This window comes from Sprattus sprattus (genome assembly GCF_963457725.1).
Source record: "Sprattus sprattus genome assembly, chromosome: 15".
NCBI classification, from domain to species: Eukaryota; Metazoa; Chordata; class Actinopteri; order Clupeiformes; family Clupeidae; genus Sprattus; species Sprattus sprattus.
Window position 1 is genome coordinate 22600670 of NC_137913.1, and position 15851 is coordinate 22616520.

Here is a 15851-nt window from a genome sequence, read left to right on the forward strand (position 1 = left end):
AACTGTGCTGTTGAAAATGCTAGGGCCATTTAGGGAATCAGGGGTTCATATCATACAGATGGAGGGAGTGAAATACATTTTTAGTGTGATTGCATTTTTCCAAATATGAACTTTATTAAATAAACATGATAAGCTATAACAAATTCATGCAAATGAAACCACTACCCTCTAAAACACTTGTGAGTATACATTAAAACATGTCCAGCCATGGACAGTTACACAACGCTTTCTTTGAAACCAAACTCTTTGAAAACAGATGATAATGCGATGTAAGCATGCACACTCCCAGTGTGCATACAGCTCATTTAGGCGGGGGGTAAATCAAACAGTGGTTGTTGATTTACAGTGAACATCACATTCTGTGGCCTGCGTTAAATCTCTTGACATAATGTTTCTCTTTTATTATGTCTGTGATAAGTGCATGATTCAGACGGACTCCTGGGATTTATTCACGTCCACACTTGTCTCCCTCTTGCATACAGTTCTATTATAAACAGAGTGAGAGGCCTGGCTTTTTAAGCCCAAGGGGCCAGAGGAGTGTTTGGCCAAGGAAGTAAGAAACGCTAAGATGTTCAGTTTGGTTCAAGAAGAATAAATATTTGGGTAGCCCTAACACCTCAAGAACGGGCTTTTACAAAAAGCTTGGCGTCGCCGAGCGGGAGTCTGTCGCGGTGCGCACGAATAATCTCTGACAAATAAACCGTGGCTAAAACAGGGCCTTAAACGATACAGGGGGAGTCTGAGGAAATAGCCATGATCAGACCAGCACACTGAACACAAACCTGCAGCCCGCTCCTTCTTCTTCTTCGTCTTCAGTTATGACATTGGCTTGACTTGTTGTTTACTGGTTTGCTCGGGAGCACTTTGGGAGTGCTCTGTTCTGGGAGCCTCTATAAACCGGTACCACAACCTTGACCGTGAGGTGATTTATTCACTGTGCTGTCTCGCTGGACAGGGGTTTTGGGAGGTGTCAGCACGCCTGTCAGCGGGAGGTGGGAATGCACTCTCCATGCACAAGATTAGACTTGCTGATGGGATGACAGAGCCTGAGTATGGGCAGAAAGTTCCCACCTGCTCTATGGCAGATTGGATGTGGTGGGAGAACACCGACAGATTGACTTTGTACTCATGTGCTTGATAGGAACTGGGGATGCATATTATGGTCTGGCCTAGGTGCACATACAGTATGTAGCCTAATAAAGCTCTTAGCATTGCCATGGAAACATACTGTAGGTTAGGGCAGGGGTCTTCAACGTTTTTCAGGCCAGGGACCCCCAAACTGATGGCGAGATGAGCAGGGACCCCCTACTATATAAATTGAATAACATTTTGTTTATAATATACTGGGCCTAGTGCCAAATAAACATAGCTACCCTGTTATTGTGTATTCAATACTAAGCTATTCAAATAATAGAAATTTAACATTGAATTTAACATTTTTGAACAACAAATTTAACTTAACATTTTTTAACATTGAATTTAATTTAACATTTAACAACATGAAAGGTACAGGGTGGCCGTGCCACTGCCATTTATAAACCTACATCTTGCAAACAACTCTAACAACGCTAACAATTAATAACAACTTATTTAAATAATTCACAGATATATGTTTTTGTTTCATCATACATAAAAAAGGTACAGTGAATCCTCAAGCATCTGTCGATGGCACACATCCTCCCACATTAGTGAGATCTTCTTTTCAATAACTCCTGACTGACACGATCCAACGGATGACGGAGGAGGAGTCTGGCGCATGGAGTTGTGTTGAAAACATAGATGTTATAGTGAGATTGACAGGTCAACAAACCAATCACACCGCTAGCAAGTTGTTAAGATTGTAGGAAGTAGCATGCTAACATTAGGTAGGGGGCTCATACACCTCGCAAATCCTCTCAGACTTATTTTTCAGTTACAATAAACGTATTTTGACCTTGTACAGTGTCTATTTCTCTTTATTTAAAAAAAAAATCTAAACAAAAAAAAATGTCAAACTAACAATTTATAGTTACAAACAGGACCAGCTATGGAGTTTGGTCCGCCATCTTTTATTTTTGATCTTCGCGCTCTTTAGACTTGAGCAGAAACGTGATCTGATTGGCTAGTGCCTGTGCTGTCGTTTTTGCATGAAAGGTGTTGTGAGTGAACCGGTGCCCAGCTTGAGAGAGCTCCTGTGGGTAGCTGAATGTGTCAATTGGACTGAAAGATAACGTTTTCTCGATCAATTATGCGTACGGTTCGCTACAATATGTTGGATTTATGTAAATGTAAATTTAAAGGGAATAAATACAATTCTGATTCGGAAGACATTTAAATTTCTGGAACAAAAAATTGGTTGAATTTTTTTTATTTATTTTTTAGAAATATTAAAAAAAAAATGTCTTATCAACCAAAGATTTCGCGACCCCCCTGCAGTACCTCCGCGGACCCCCTGTTGAAGACCCCTGGGTTAGGGATAAGAAGACGTGTGTGTAACCTAGTGGAGTTGTGGGTGGGGGGCTGGAGCCCTATCAGGAGTCCTAGAAAATGCAAGGCAGAATGGATTTCTTAGATTTGGACGGTAGAATTTGAGATTTTTAATAAATCAGGCAAAAATGAACTAAAGGGCACCAATGTCCACCAGCAGCTTCCAAAGATACAGGCAAAGACTGCACTGACCGGCGTCATAACAAGCTCAGCTCTGCATTCGATTCCAATGGACCAGGGCTGAGTGTGGATGCTGGAGTAAGTCACTAGGATGTCTCCTAGAGAGGAAAGGAGTGAACATACTCGATTCCTTCCCTGCTCACCCACTGGACACTCTTCAACAAACACCTGCCTCTTGTTGACACAACTCTGTCTGAGAATGTTACAAAACACATTTTATGCATCACACATGCACACATTTTAATACAGCTGCTTCCCACTTACATATGGAAACAGGAATTTACATGTTATCCCTGAGCAGGAGAGGGCTTACCATGCACATAGAAACTGATTATATGCCTGTTGGGTTTGTAAATTATTTCCCATGCAATTTGTTCTGGAAAGCAAAGCAAAAAACAGATGCCATAAGAGGGAGGTTGGTTACTATCTTGTATGTATCATGCATACATGTCGCATATATGCTAAAGTGTTTTTATCCTGATGTGTATATGATTTAATCTGCTTGCTTCTGATTCCCCCCCTTATGTGAGCTTTATCAATAAAATTGAATCGAATACTATAACACCAGCACTCACGTGCAAGATTAATTGACAATCATGTGGGCTAAGAGCGTGATGAATTTAGTTTGAGACATTCATTAACTTTGGGGCGTGAAAATGACTGCAGTACAATATACTATATATAATATAGGAGCCTTCATACAGATACATGATTGTCACACGTTTGTCCCTCCTGGAGCTTACTTGTATTTATGCCAAAATAAAAACTGGATGAAAAACTGTGAAATTGCTTTCTTACATGCAGCAGCTGAAATATGGACTGTATAACTGAGCCTCTGCTTATATTATCAGGGCGAAACTGTACTTTTCTGCCAAAATATTTAAGAAAAACTATTGATTCACTGGCACCTCCATGGTGGCAGGGTAATAAATGTGAAAGCCACATGCTGACATGGCACATGGACAGAATCATGCTACAGCATTCATTTGGCATAGTAGGGTTTGGCATAGTGTCCTGGGGACATTTTCCAAATGATGAATCTGGCTAAGCCACTGCTGCCATTTTGGCTTTAATTACCCTTTTCCAAAGTGCGCAAGTGAATCTTTACCATAATGACTGCAATTACTGTATAATAAGACTCCCAACATCTCTCTCCATTAGGGTAGATGGAGGTAGTTTTATCTCCTGTCATAGGGAAACCACGGATGGACAACCAAGATAAATAGCCTGTGATTACATGAAAGTATGGTGAATTGTGAATTTTACTAGTCAGTAAGGGGCATTGTATGTTGTAGACAAAGCTAGAGTCTTTCCTTCATCTCACAATGTCCTCCAAGGGTTTTGAAAGATGTGCTATTTTATGAAGAAGCAGCGCATTAAACATCATTATAAAAGATGATACCTCTGCTGGCTGCATTAGTACAGGGGGCTTTATGAACAAAAAGAAGATTAGTGCACTGAAATAGACTATTTCTCTCCATAGTTATTGATGTGATGTGTATGTGAAATTATATAAATTACATTAAGCAGAGGTACTACATTTCAGGTTGTCGTTTCCACAGGGGAAGGTCTCTCACTTTAAAAGACCTCTGTTGCTTAGGCCAGCTGTTTTCAAACCAGTGGATAAGGGCACTAACATGGACTTGATAAAAAGAGCCCTGCTTTCCCCTTTCATAAACTATTGCAGAGTATAGGGGTTTAGCAGCGAGAAGTAGTAGAAATATCCGACATTAAAATGTAGATCAGTGTTTCCCTGAGTGTTCATCAATAAACACCAGAGAAGCCAAATAGAAGCCTACACGTTTCTCCCTTCATTATGTCATGGTGACAGTGGTGGGATCGGAAGATGGCCACGCTCGGGGAAATCGAAGAGCTCATCGACCAGCTGCAGTGGGGTGGAGCGCAGCCGAAGTACAATATTTCAAGAGCCAAGAGAGGGTGGCAAGAGGGAGTGGAGAATGTGGGGAACCAGGCCACGTCACACGCTATTGCCTGGCACCGGTGACTTGGTGGACCTTATGTTGACTGGGACAGAGAAGAATCCCCTGCCGAGCCTTAGTGGATACTGGGTCCACCATTTCCCTAGTCCGTCCTGGAACAATACACAGGACTGAAGAATCAAGACCGCAGGGCTGGGCAGCCACCAAGCAGGCGTAGATAAGAGGGAAGAAGTCACTGCAGGTCGCTGGCCAAGCGGCCCTCAATCCGCTCTGGCTTGCCAGCATCAAGGACCAATGCATGATTGGACTGGTTTTGCTGCCCAGGTGAGGGGCTACTTCTGGGCTCTAAGGCCATGGAACTTCAGGTACTTCACGCAACTAGCAGAGGGGGATCTTTGGCCAGGAGACTCTCCGCATCGCCACCACTAGTCGGGCTGGAGCTTCTGTACCATCACCACTACGAGGTCGCCGCAAGCTGAAGAGAGCTGTTGCTGGGCCGCCGCCCGTCCAGAGGGTCCTCGTACCGCAACTGTGGCTCTGAGACCGAGTCCACCTCCACGCCACAGCCGCCACTGCGGTCGCCACCAGCTGAGACAGAGCCCGCTCCATCAATGCTGGCTGCTTCTGAGAAACCTCTGCTGCTACCACCATTTCAGTTGCAGCCAAAAACTCACCGATGAGTGGCCGCCTCCACACCAATGCAGATGCTCTGCCGACAGCCATGTGAGGAGAAGCAGTCCCGGCAACTCCCCAGCAGCTCCGACGAGACCCCGTCCTCCACCGGGTCCAGGCCTGGGTGGGGGTGGGCCAGTGACCACCCTGGGCCACTGTCTCAGCACTGGCCCTGCTTCACCATCAGGACCCAGGATGGGCTCACGGGGGCTGTTCATTTCACTGCCTGCGCTCCAGAGTCCACCAGCTGGTCCACGGCTCATTGGGCGCGGGCCGCTTCGAAATCGCTAATACATATCATCCGCTCTATCCGCTCCGGTCCCGCAGTGCAAGTGTTAAAGAGACTGACAATGTGTAATAATGTTCCATATTAGAATGTAGATCAGTGTTTCCCTATGTGATCATCAACAGCAGAAAGGCCAAAGAGAAGCCTACACGTTGCTCACTTTATTACACTATTTGGAGGCATGGATAATCACCAACTGAACTGAATTGACGTACATCACATTTACCCTTGTCAAAGAAAGAACACTGACAGTGGAAATAAATGTCCGAGACGAGATAGAATCTGAGTTAACGGCAGCATTCCTCTAGACAAACCGAAGGCCTGTTGTCATTCCGCAGCCCAAGCAGCTTTGTTTGGGTCACAGAAACATCAGCCAAAGCCTACGGAAGGACTCAGCTTACACCATCCATCTCCAGGCAATGGTTCAGGGTGGAGCTGGATTCCTCAAGTGTGCAAGGCCGGAGCGCTTTGCTGTGTCCGCCAATCTGCTGTTTGTTTTGACAAGCCACTGGCCTTACTGAGGGATCAGATGCGGGGATCAAACAGGTTCCAGTGGAGGACGAGTGAAAGATGAACTCGCATCTGTTGGGGAGTTGTGGCTTTTCAACAGTTCCGTAATTTAACCTTCTCACCTCCCCCGTCCTTTTCTTCCAGCATTGCCCATTCAGTGTTTTAGTAAAGATAATGAAATGCTAGTTTAGATACAGGTGTCCAAACTTGCTGGAAGTGCGTAGGCTCTGCTGAGAGGAGGTATTTCTCCACTGTGGTCAAAGCAGCCCAGAACCTCCGCATCTGGCCCAAAAGCACAGAACAGCCGGTTAGCAGCCTCTCTTTCTGGCGTTTCACGGCATTTGGGCGCATGGGAATAGCGGTATAAATCAAGCTGGCCTCTTTTAAATGTCATGGCCAGGCCAACTTTTCTTGTGGCAGACCTCTCTTTCTTTCTTTCTTTCTTTCTTTCTTTCTCTCTCTCTCTCTCTCTCTCTCTCTCTCTCTCTCTCTCTCTTTCTCTCTCTGGGCCGCATCTGTGGCTGTATCTGACATTTCGGCATTCTCACTCGCAGGCAGCTTCCCGGCTTAACAGATCAAACGTGCGGAGGGGCCTTTACCCAGATGCCCTCTCTGAATGGCTGTGATGTCAAAGGGGATATCATGCAGCGCAAGTATGAAACAATAAAAGTCTGGTTATTAAATTATATTCATTAATTTAACCTTTGGATAACTGTGTTACTGTGAGGAATGATGATAAATACATATATGAAAGAGTGCTACTTCTTTTTTTTTTTATCTCTGTCATGTGACGTTTCTGTTTGTCAATGTTGTTTTTTGGTTAGGCAATGGTCTGTATTTTATGGGGTTCAGATGTTCTCCTGTGGAAAAGTTCTGTCCACAAAAAGTAACTGAAAAAACCTTGGTGTTGCTGGAGGGAGAGAACTGTTCATTTTAGCCATTCAATCCCAAAAGATGGCCAGATATTGCCAACACTGATTAATTGCTAATCCTAACACAAATTGGGAAGTTTATTCATGAGCGAACATTGAGGCCTTCCAACAGATTATATCATAGAACAGAGAAAGTCAGAGAACCTTTAGTACATTATAAATGATCATGAAAGTATTCGCTGCAGGGAAAACTAGATATCTACCACTTTTCCTCATACCCCGCAGGGTGGATAGGCTGTGCACACCCAGAGACTTGTTCAGAATTGTGTGGGACTGTATCATTTTGATCTGAGATGCTTCAGATTGCCTTATTCCCTTGGACTGTTTCCTTCTGCATTTCAACACTGATTCCTAGATACATCAAAATAATAACAGTATAAAGACCAATAATAATGATAACAACTTATTCTGATGTCAATAGGTTGTCTATTAAAAACCAAAAGAGGGGATTTTATATGGCACTAGGCTTTACAATGTTGAGCCAATGCTGAAAAGGGGATGGACACTGGATGGAGAGGTTCCAGATTGTGGAAGAGGTCTCTCTGCCTGACAGTCACAAAGGGCTATACAGTCGTCATGGCAGCTGAGGCCTTGGATCTAAGCTTCTGCCAACAAGTGATGATAAGCACATGTTTACAACAAAGGGGGACTTTGCACACTGGTGAAAAGTTCAATGAACTCTACTTTTAAGATTGTGGTCGGTTTAGTTTGAAGTGGTTTGAGGAAGAAAAAAAAAAACAAAGATCATTGTCAAAGAAGGATCTGAACCTGATCACAGTGCTATTGTTTCCCAAGAACATAACTGGAGAAGAGTCAAAGACAAGTCATGTACATCAGCTTGAACTTGGTTATTCTGACATTCTGACCATTTGTATTTTTGGACAGATATGTATGCCATTCCTCACAGTACTGAATTTGAATTAAAAAGCCCCTCATAAAACATGCTTAGAGAATAACATCTATGTCTCAAATGGATGGTTTAATCTAGTTTAATTGTAAGTCAAGATAACATAATGCAAGACACTTGCTTGGCTGGGTCAACGGCTGTTCATGTAAACTTTCAGTATAATATTAGGACTTTGGATCCCAATCCTGAACAATAACAGCTATGAGCTTTGAGTTACTGTGAATTCATTTTAACACTTTCACCAGATATGTTCCTTGGCATGTTGACATTTCTTCACCTGAAACAGTCAACAATATCACAAGGAAGTAGGCAGTATTGATAATTAAAACAGTTTATCATCCCCTGCCATGATGACTGTTAAGAGGATCCTATCACATTTGGCAAGAGGGTAATGTTGAAAATGGACTTAAAAATGGATCATGTGGTCATGTCTGCCCTGTGGTTGCCCTCAATAGACTTCCACCATATTTAGCCATTGTTCCTTTGAACTGTGATGGGATTTGACAAGCTTATAAATCATTCAGTTGTATACATTTTTAATCATGTTATTTTAGTGTAAGTGTGATGCCTTGGGATTTCGGGGGAAGATGTCATCTTGTCATGAAAGGCTAATTGAATTACTTCATTCACTTCATGGACTGTGCCAGTGTGCTTGCTTATCTCACACACTTTGTTATCATACTGCTTTTTGTAAAGTAGAAGACCCCTATTTCTACCCCAAAAACCAAATCCTTTATTCTTGTTTCATACCACAAATAGAATGCAACGTAAGAATGTGCAGATTTGTGTTTCACATCCCCACAGACTGTGTGGCAAACATTTCCTGTAGCAGGGCAAACTCATATAAGTTATGCAGGGTGGGAATGTTGGAAGTCAAAAACAGTGTAGCCTCAGACTCAGAGCCAGCAAGCAGAGTGAGTAGGAATATATTGGATACATAGATACATGTACCATAGATACATCAGTCCCCCCGTTACTGAAGGTTGCAAACAAGGTAGCAACTGCAAACAAATATAAGACTTTGATGTGCCAACAATAAGGACAGATAAAGAATATTTCCTTTGCTCAACTGAAAAAAAGTCTTCCATATTTCTAGTTAGGCAGGTAGTTGGGAAATTAGTTTTTCCGTTGTTCGCACATCTTTCTGCTCACACAAAGCTTCAAAAAATGTGACATTAGTGTATGCACGTCTCATTTGTGTTCACCAAATCATACGTCAAAAGTCATTCTGGCTAACTTGCAGGGCATACATAAACAGTAAAATCCCTTGGCATCATTTACCTTTTTGTCATCAACACACAATGCACCGACCCTACCACGAGCCAAGAGGTTAAAGAGAAAATCACAGCTTTCAGAGTCATGAACCACCAGCCACACAGCACCGTGCCAGGGGAGGGGCGGAAGGGGAGGGTTCGTTAGCACCGTCTTCTGCTCTTTTATGGGGCCCTGTGTGGCAAATACTGAGGAGGCGGGAAGCTCTGTTGCCCCCCTGTCCAAACCCCTCCATCCCACCCCAAACCCATCCCTCAGCAGCCCAGATGGCAGGAACACTTGTCCTGGAACGTCCCCAGACTCTTATTGCCTCAGCTGTTGCCTCCAGAGAGTTGCGACCAGCAGGGAGGTCCCGGCACAGCCAGAGCTGCCCGCCTCCACTTACCACCATGATGACATGCGGGGAGCACGGAGGAAGTGCATGACCAATAATGGGTGCAGAGGATTAACGATTCTGTTTCCGGTTCCTTAATTGGCGTTGTTGTTGCTGTTGTGTTTTTTGCAAATTTATCTCCTTGTGTAATTTCTATGGGCTGTGTATCTGCCATTAAGGTTGCTCTAAAAAAAAAGAAAACACTGAACACTGTTTTAGAAAACAGTCTTTTCCAAGGTTTCTCATTCTTTCCATGTGCATGTATATACATATTTGCCACATGTGGTAGGTTGAGATGATAAATTGTACTCAGAACTCACATCATCTTAAATACCACATTGTAATATGTCTTTTGCATGTATTTTCCACAGATGTGTTTATAAATGGAAAAGGCATAAAAACCCAGACCCACCCCCACGTTAACTGGGATTATTCCACCGTTGCCTTTGGGATTATAAAATTCTGATGACTTGGTGAGGTCTGTGGAAAGTCAGTTTCAACTCACAGCAAGCAACTGTGTTGTGACCACAATAAGTATGTGGATTTGCTCTCAGACAATACTCTAACATATGTTTTGACAGCTGCAGAGAATGTGTAGCCTGTCAGAACCAAGCTGAAATGTGTTGTTAGCCTTGAAGAAAATGCTTAAAAGGGGTAATTGTGGGTACCCACTACAGTTTTTTTTAGCACTCACAATGTATTTTGATAACTAATACAGCCGAGGCTATTTTTAGGATGGCTCACAGATTAACTCTGGCTAAGAACACAGTAGAAGGTGTGGGTGATGTGCTTAGTGATTCATGAGGCTAGCCAAATGGAAAAGGGAGAAAGACTGTCATTTGATCATAGTCCAAATCTGTCTGCCCAATGCATGACCATTTTAACCACATGAATAACACTGATTTATTTAAGCCTATAGGTTCTCATTGAAATTTTGTGTAAAGACATTGGCTGCTGCAAGGCTGAGTATGAGCAGACTGCGCTAGACTAGTTATACCTACCCCAAACAAGAAAAGGTTCTAAGGCTTGAGAAATTGGAGATCGCCTCGGCTGTGACTATAAATTTGACTAGCTCTACACATTCAATTTTGTACTGTGAACAGATTATAGTTATATATTCCAAAGACAACAACTGCTCATTTGAGGGGAAAAAACTGAATAAGTGTCAGTGTCTGTTATTAATGAAACCTCTCTCTCTCACCAGTAGAATGAGCTCATGATCACCAGCAGGTCTATCTATCTCAAACTCTGTTCCGCTGTTCCGCATGGAATGATGTTAACATCCGGTAATGACTGTCTGCCTTGGGAGACCAGAGTGCTATCAGCTGGGGGAGAGTAAGTAATGAGCGTGATGAATGCACACTGCTGCCAGGCCTTCCAGGCTGGTCGTTATCGGTGCAAGTGTTTCACGTCGCATTGCAAACCCTCTCAGCAATCGCCACACAAGCTGGTGGTCTGCTGTGTGGGAGTCTTGGGGCGTGTGTGCGGTGGCAGGTTTTCATTAACGGACTTCTTCACACACTTCGTCTCCATTGGATTTCTGCTTGGTGGATTAAATACGTGACATAAAATTACTTCTGGAATGGTCCAATAAGGTTAATTGCATGTTCAAAAGAGCTTGGTGACAAATGATTGAAATGTTCTCCATGGCGATAGTCTATATTGGAATGTGTGGCCTAGAGAGAAATGTATGGACTCTATGGATTTATGTGGATGTGAATGCATGCTTCACCGAGCATATGAATATTAGCCTTTCAGAGATCCACTAGTGTGACGTCTAAACAAAAAGTGAGATTATTTGTTAATATGTCTCTTGGTTGTCTTACTTTACATTTGATTCAGATTTTAAAGTGTCTGGAGGGATTGCACCCATTTTCGGACGAAAATCCATTTAAAGTGAATCGTCGTAAAAATGACATAGAGGAAATGTACTACAATACCTTTAGTACATATAAGACACTCCCTCATTGTCCTTCTCCCTTGATCTGTCTCAACTCTGTTGGCTATCTCCGTTGCAATGCATTCACCCCAGGAGAGTGGTTGAGGTAATAAAACGGCACCATACATTTGGATTCTGCACTCCAAATGAAAGCAGTGCCATGTAGGGCCATCAGATATTTTAAGTACAATAGAGGATGGTCTCCAGGGTCTGCACCTCTGCACGCAGCTCCTTTGGAGCAGGGCCTGGCACACGTCGCCCATCTGATACATTATGCATTATGCCCATATGTTGGTCTATGGCACTGGATCCCTCTGGAGACATGGAGAAGACAATGGAGATAGAGGGAGATACAGGGAGAAAGAGAGAGAGAGGGAGAGAGGGAGGAAGAGGGAGAAAGAACGAGAGAGAGAGAGAGAGAAGGGAGGAGGCTTTCCCTTGATGCGTGACATGTAGAAATAATGGGTAGGGCTTCCTCGTCTCAGTGCTGAGCTCCAAGTCTATTTGGGTGTGGATGCTTTCAAGTGTTTGTTTGTTTTCTTCGAGTGCATGCAAATGTGTGTGGCCTACATGCACTTGTATTTGTCATGCAAATGTCAGTGGTACAGAACATTCGCATGCCTGCTTGCACACAATACTGAGGTATGTCAATCTGGTTGCATAGAAATCATCATCTGTCGTTGTTTGCAGTGATGCACTGGACAAAAAAGACATGCACGGAAGTGTTTTTTTGTATGTTTGTATGTTTGTGTGTTTGTGTGTGTGTGTGTGTGTGTGTGTGTGTGTGTGTGTGTGTGTGTGTGTGTGTGTCTGTTTCTCTGTCTGTGTGTTTGTGTGCATGTATGTCAGGACTATTATAAGTCTAATGGGACATGCACAGCTGATAGCCTGACAGCAGGATGGATGAGTTGTTGGAGCAACACCAAAGGGCCTCTCCCAGATGGCATGGCCAGTCGTCTGCCACACTTCACAGCAACTACAGTTGGCATTCAATGGAACACTCTCACCAGGTGGCACTAGTTGCTCTGGCCAAGTAGGCTATTATTCTCTCTCGCTCTCTCCCTCTTCCTCCCTTTCTCTCTCCCCCTCTCTGTACAGGTATGAGTGCATATGTATGCAACAGCATTAAAAAAAAAACTTTAAATGGACTTTGCATGTCAAATTATGTAAAATAACATAATTACAAAAGTGCAAAAATAACTAAACGTGACAATATGTGCATCCTTAAACTAATATATAACAAACAGCATCATATACTGCAAAATAATATTTCTACAATAAAATGCTACAATATATCTGTGAAATGATATATTCACAGTGTAATGAATGAATTTAATAGATTCCAAATTGATTCCAGATTAGAGGTCAACCCTAATACTTCTCATACTTCTGAGTGGGAGCCCTTAGCCCAGTCAGTAGTGTGCCTGGTTCACAAACTAGAATAAGGGTGCCCACTCGGACGAGGTTTACTTACCCACAGGGTGACCTGATGTCATTGACGTGATATGCAAATGAGCGAAAGAAAACGATCACCAAAATGTCATCAATCCTAATTTGTTTGCGCAAGGTGCCGCCCTGGGTAGCTGGATCTTGAGTTGGATCAACCACTGCTTCATAGACCAGGATTTCCCCACTATATGAATATTATTGTATTTTATGAGCAAATTAAATCACAGTACAACCACCAGGTGAGGAAAGATTTGTGGAAAGTGTCACTTGAATTGTCATTAATTGCATACTGCCTTTGAAGTACATTTTCATTCCCAAGTGTATCACAACACAAATAAAGCTTTCATAGTCAGTGAGATCTCATTCTACTCTGGAAACAATAATCTATTAATCTCTGAAAAGTGTATTTTTAGATTGTGTTCAGCAAGTTTTTGTCTCTTGTCAAATAATTGAGGAGGTCTTTTCATTCTCAAAGAAACTGGTGTGCATGAATAGTGCCTGACATGAAAATGATTGGCAGGAATGGCATTTAAGTGTAAAAGAATTATGACACTTCCTTTAACATTCTTAAAAACCTGTCAACCATACAGCTCTAAAGTAGGCATGTCCTTCATGTCGCACCCCTAGCCCCACACACACACTCACACACACACAAATACACAATAACACACACTTGTGCTAAAAGTGAATGTTTCTCATAGCTTTAAAGGGAACCCTGTGTCTTTGTCCTAATGTAACCTAATGTGTAGGACTTTCTCTTCCACTGCACAGTATGAGATCTGTGTAGCAAAAAACATTTCCTAAACCTTGATGAGCATCATTAGATAATCCATGCTTTTTTGTGCATATTTCCATTAATTCCTGTCAGTAATGCACGGTTGTATTGACTGCCTGTCCATCTCCATCCTGTTTGAGAGAAATCAATTTTGTGAGCTAGGTGGTGGTGCACTGTACCAGGGACCACCTGTGTTACCAAGCACAGCACAGCACAGCACAGCACAGCACACTCACCAACTCACTCACTGTGACCACAGCAACTGCCAAAAGTTTTGAGACGGCCCATGAGGGATCCCATGATCTTCATGTGCCTCATTTTTCATTTTATTTATTTATTTTTAGCTATTTCCTCTGTTTCTCTCTCTCCCCCTCTCCCTTTCTCTCTCTCTTTCTGTCCAATCATCTTTGTGAGTGGGTGCATGTGCGTGCTTAACCACATGCACACACTCACAACTACTCTATGTGTTTGATTTGAATGCATGTGTGTGTTTGTGTGTGTCAGAGTTCGGAGATTGGACCTAGTCGGAGTTCATGAGACTGGGTTTACAGTTGCTGGTGAGTGGGACAAAGGGCCAGTTGTTCCGACGTGTCATGGAACAGCGTGTATCAGACACAAGATTGAATGTCCCTTAAGCATAAAGGAAACATAAAGGAAGGCGAGGCCATGCCAAACAGACACCAAAGAGGCTTTTTACAGTGAGCAAACAGATGGTTGGGAATGGGGAAACAGGGTCAGGGGGAACATAGAACAAGGCTCTCACCCCTCTACTCCGCTCTCCCTCTATCCGTCTCTTTCTCCCTCTCCCTCCCTCTCTCTCTCTCTCTCTCTCTCCTTCTCTCTCCTTCTCTCGCTGAGCATTTGATACTCTACAGCATCATCTGATGTTTGCCTCTCTTTTTTAATTAAAATGGATGGTTCAGAATAGGAGCTCTCTTGTTTTCACTTGAAGGTGGTCAAAGAGCGGTGGGGTAGGTGTGTGGGTGGGGAGGATGGGGATCAAGAGAAAGGAGGGGCTTTGTGCAACAAGCCTTTCCGGAATGAAAGAAGCCACTGTGTCACTGGCATAAGACCAATCAGAGATAACCTGCGTATGAATGATAACGCTGGTTGTAGCTTTTCTCAATGGCTTGTATCTACACCAAGGTCTGATAAGTAGACATGGCTTGTGGAAAGGGGACTCCCGGCTCTCCCCGTGGTGTGACTACTGCATTCAGGTCTTCACAATGGCACAGCCCTGTTTCACATGTTTTATATCTTTATCTCGCAAATGTCAGACTTGACATACGGACTCTCCAGTTAGGGATCACAGCTATCCATTGCCACTGTTGTCTTATCTGTTGTCTGATTAGTTTGTGTCGTATTTTGTTCTTAAGCCCAATCATGGCAAAAAATATGATAGCCAAAGAGTAATTGGATATGATAGATACTAATCTCTTTATTTGCCTAAATTACTCTTTAGGTTAGGAAAGCCTAAACATACTGTCATATGATATGGCTTGAGTCAAACAGGTTTTTGTGTTTCGTTGCCTGGAGGATTTGTGTAATCTTCTCAAAGGTATTTTTTGTGCAGAGCGGAAAGATCTCTATAGTCATTTGTAACAGCCCCTACAATGATTGTCAGTTTAATAACTAAAGCCACAAATATGTTTGAAACAAGTATTCATGTTTGCACTTGACTCAGATTGGAAATTACCTTAATCCAGGTTTTTTTAGCATTTAGATACTATCGAGCATGAATGTACAAAAAAGAAATATGTCAACTTGTTTATTTTATTTCTATGAGATGGACTTGTAGGTGTGAACAGCACACACTGCTTGTTAGGTTTAGGGAGTAGACAGGGAGACCAACAGCCTTTCTTCTCCTATCAGTGACTAACAGGGTGACGACAAAGGTACATTACTAACTATGGTTGTGTTACTGTAATATCGGATGTGTCACTTTCACTCTATCAAGTTTCTGTGTATGAAATAAAACATTTATTTAAATATCTATTTTGTGATGCAACCATGATAATACAGGCTTAGTCTGTTGTAACTAAACTTCCTTTAAATGTTACTTCTATTATATGTAATCCATCAATAGTTCACCATAAATATTCTGTTCACGGTACAGGGCAATACAAACGATCTAATTCAACAGCATCATA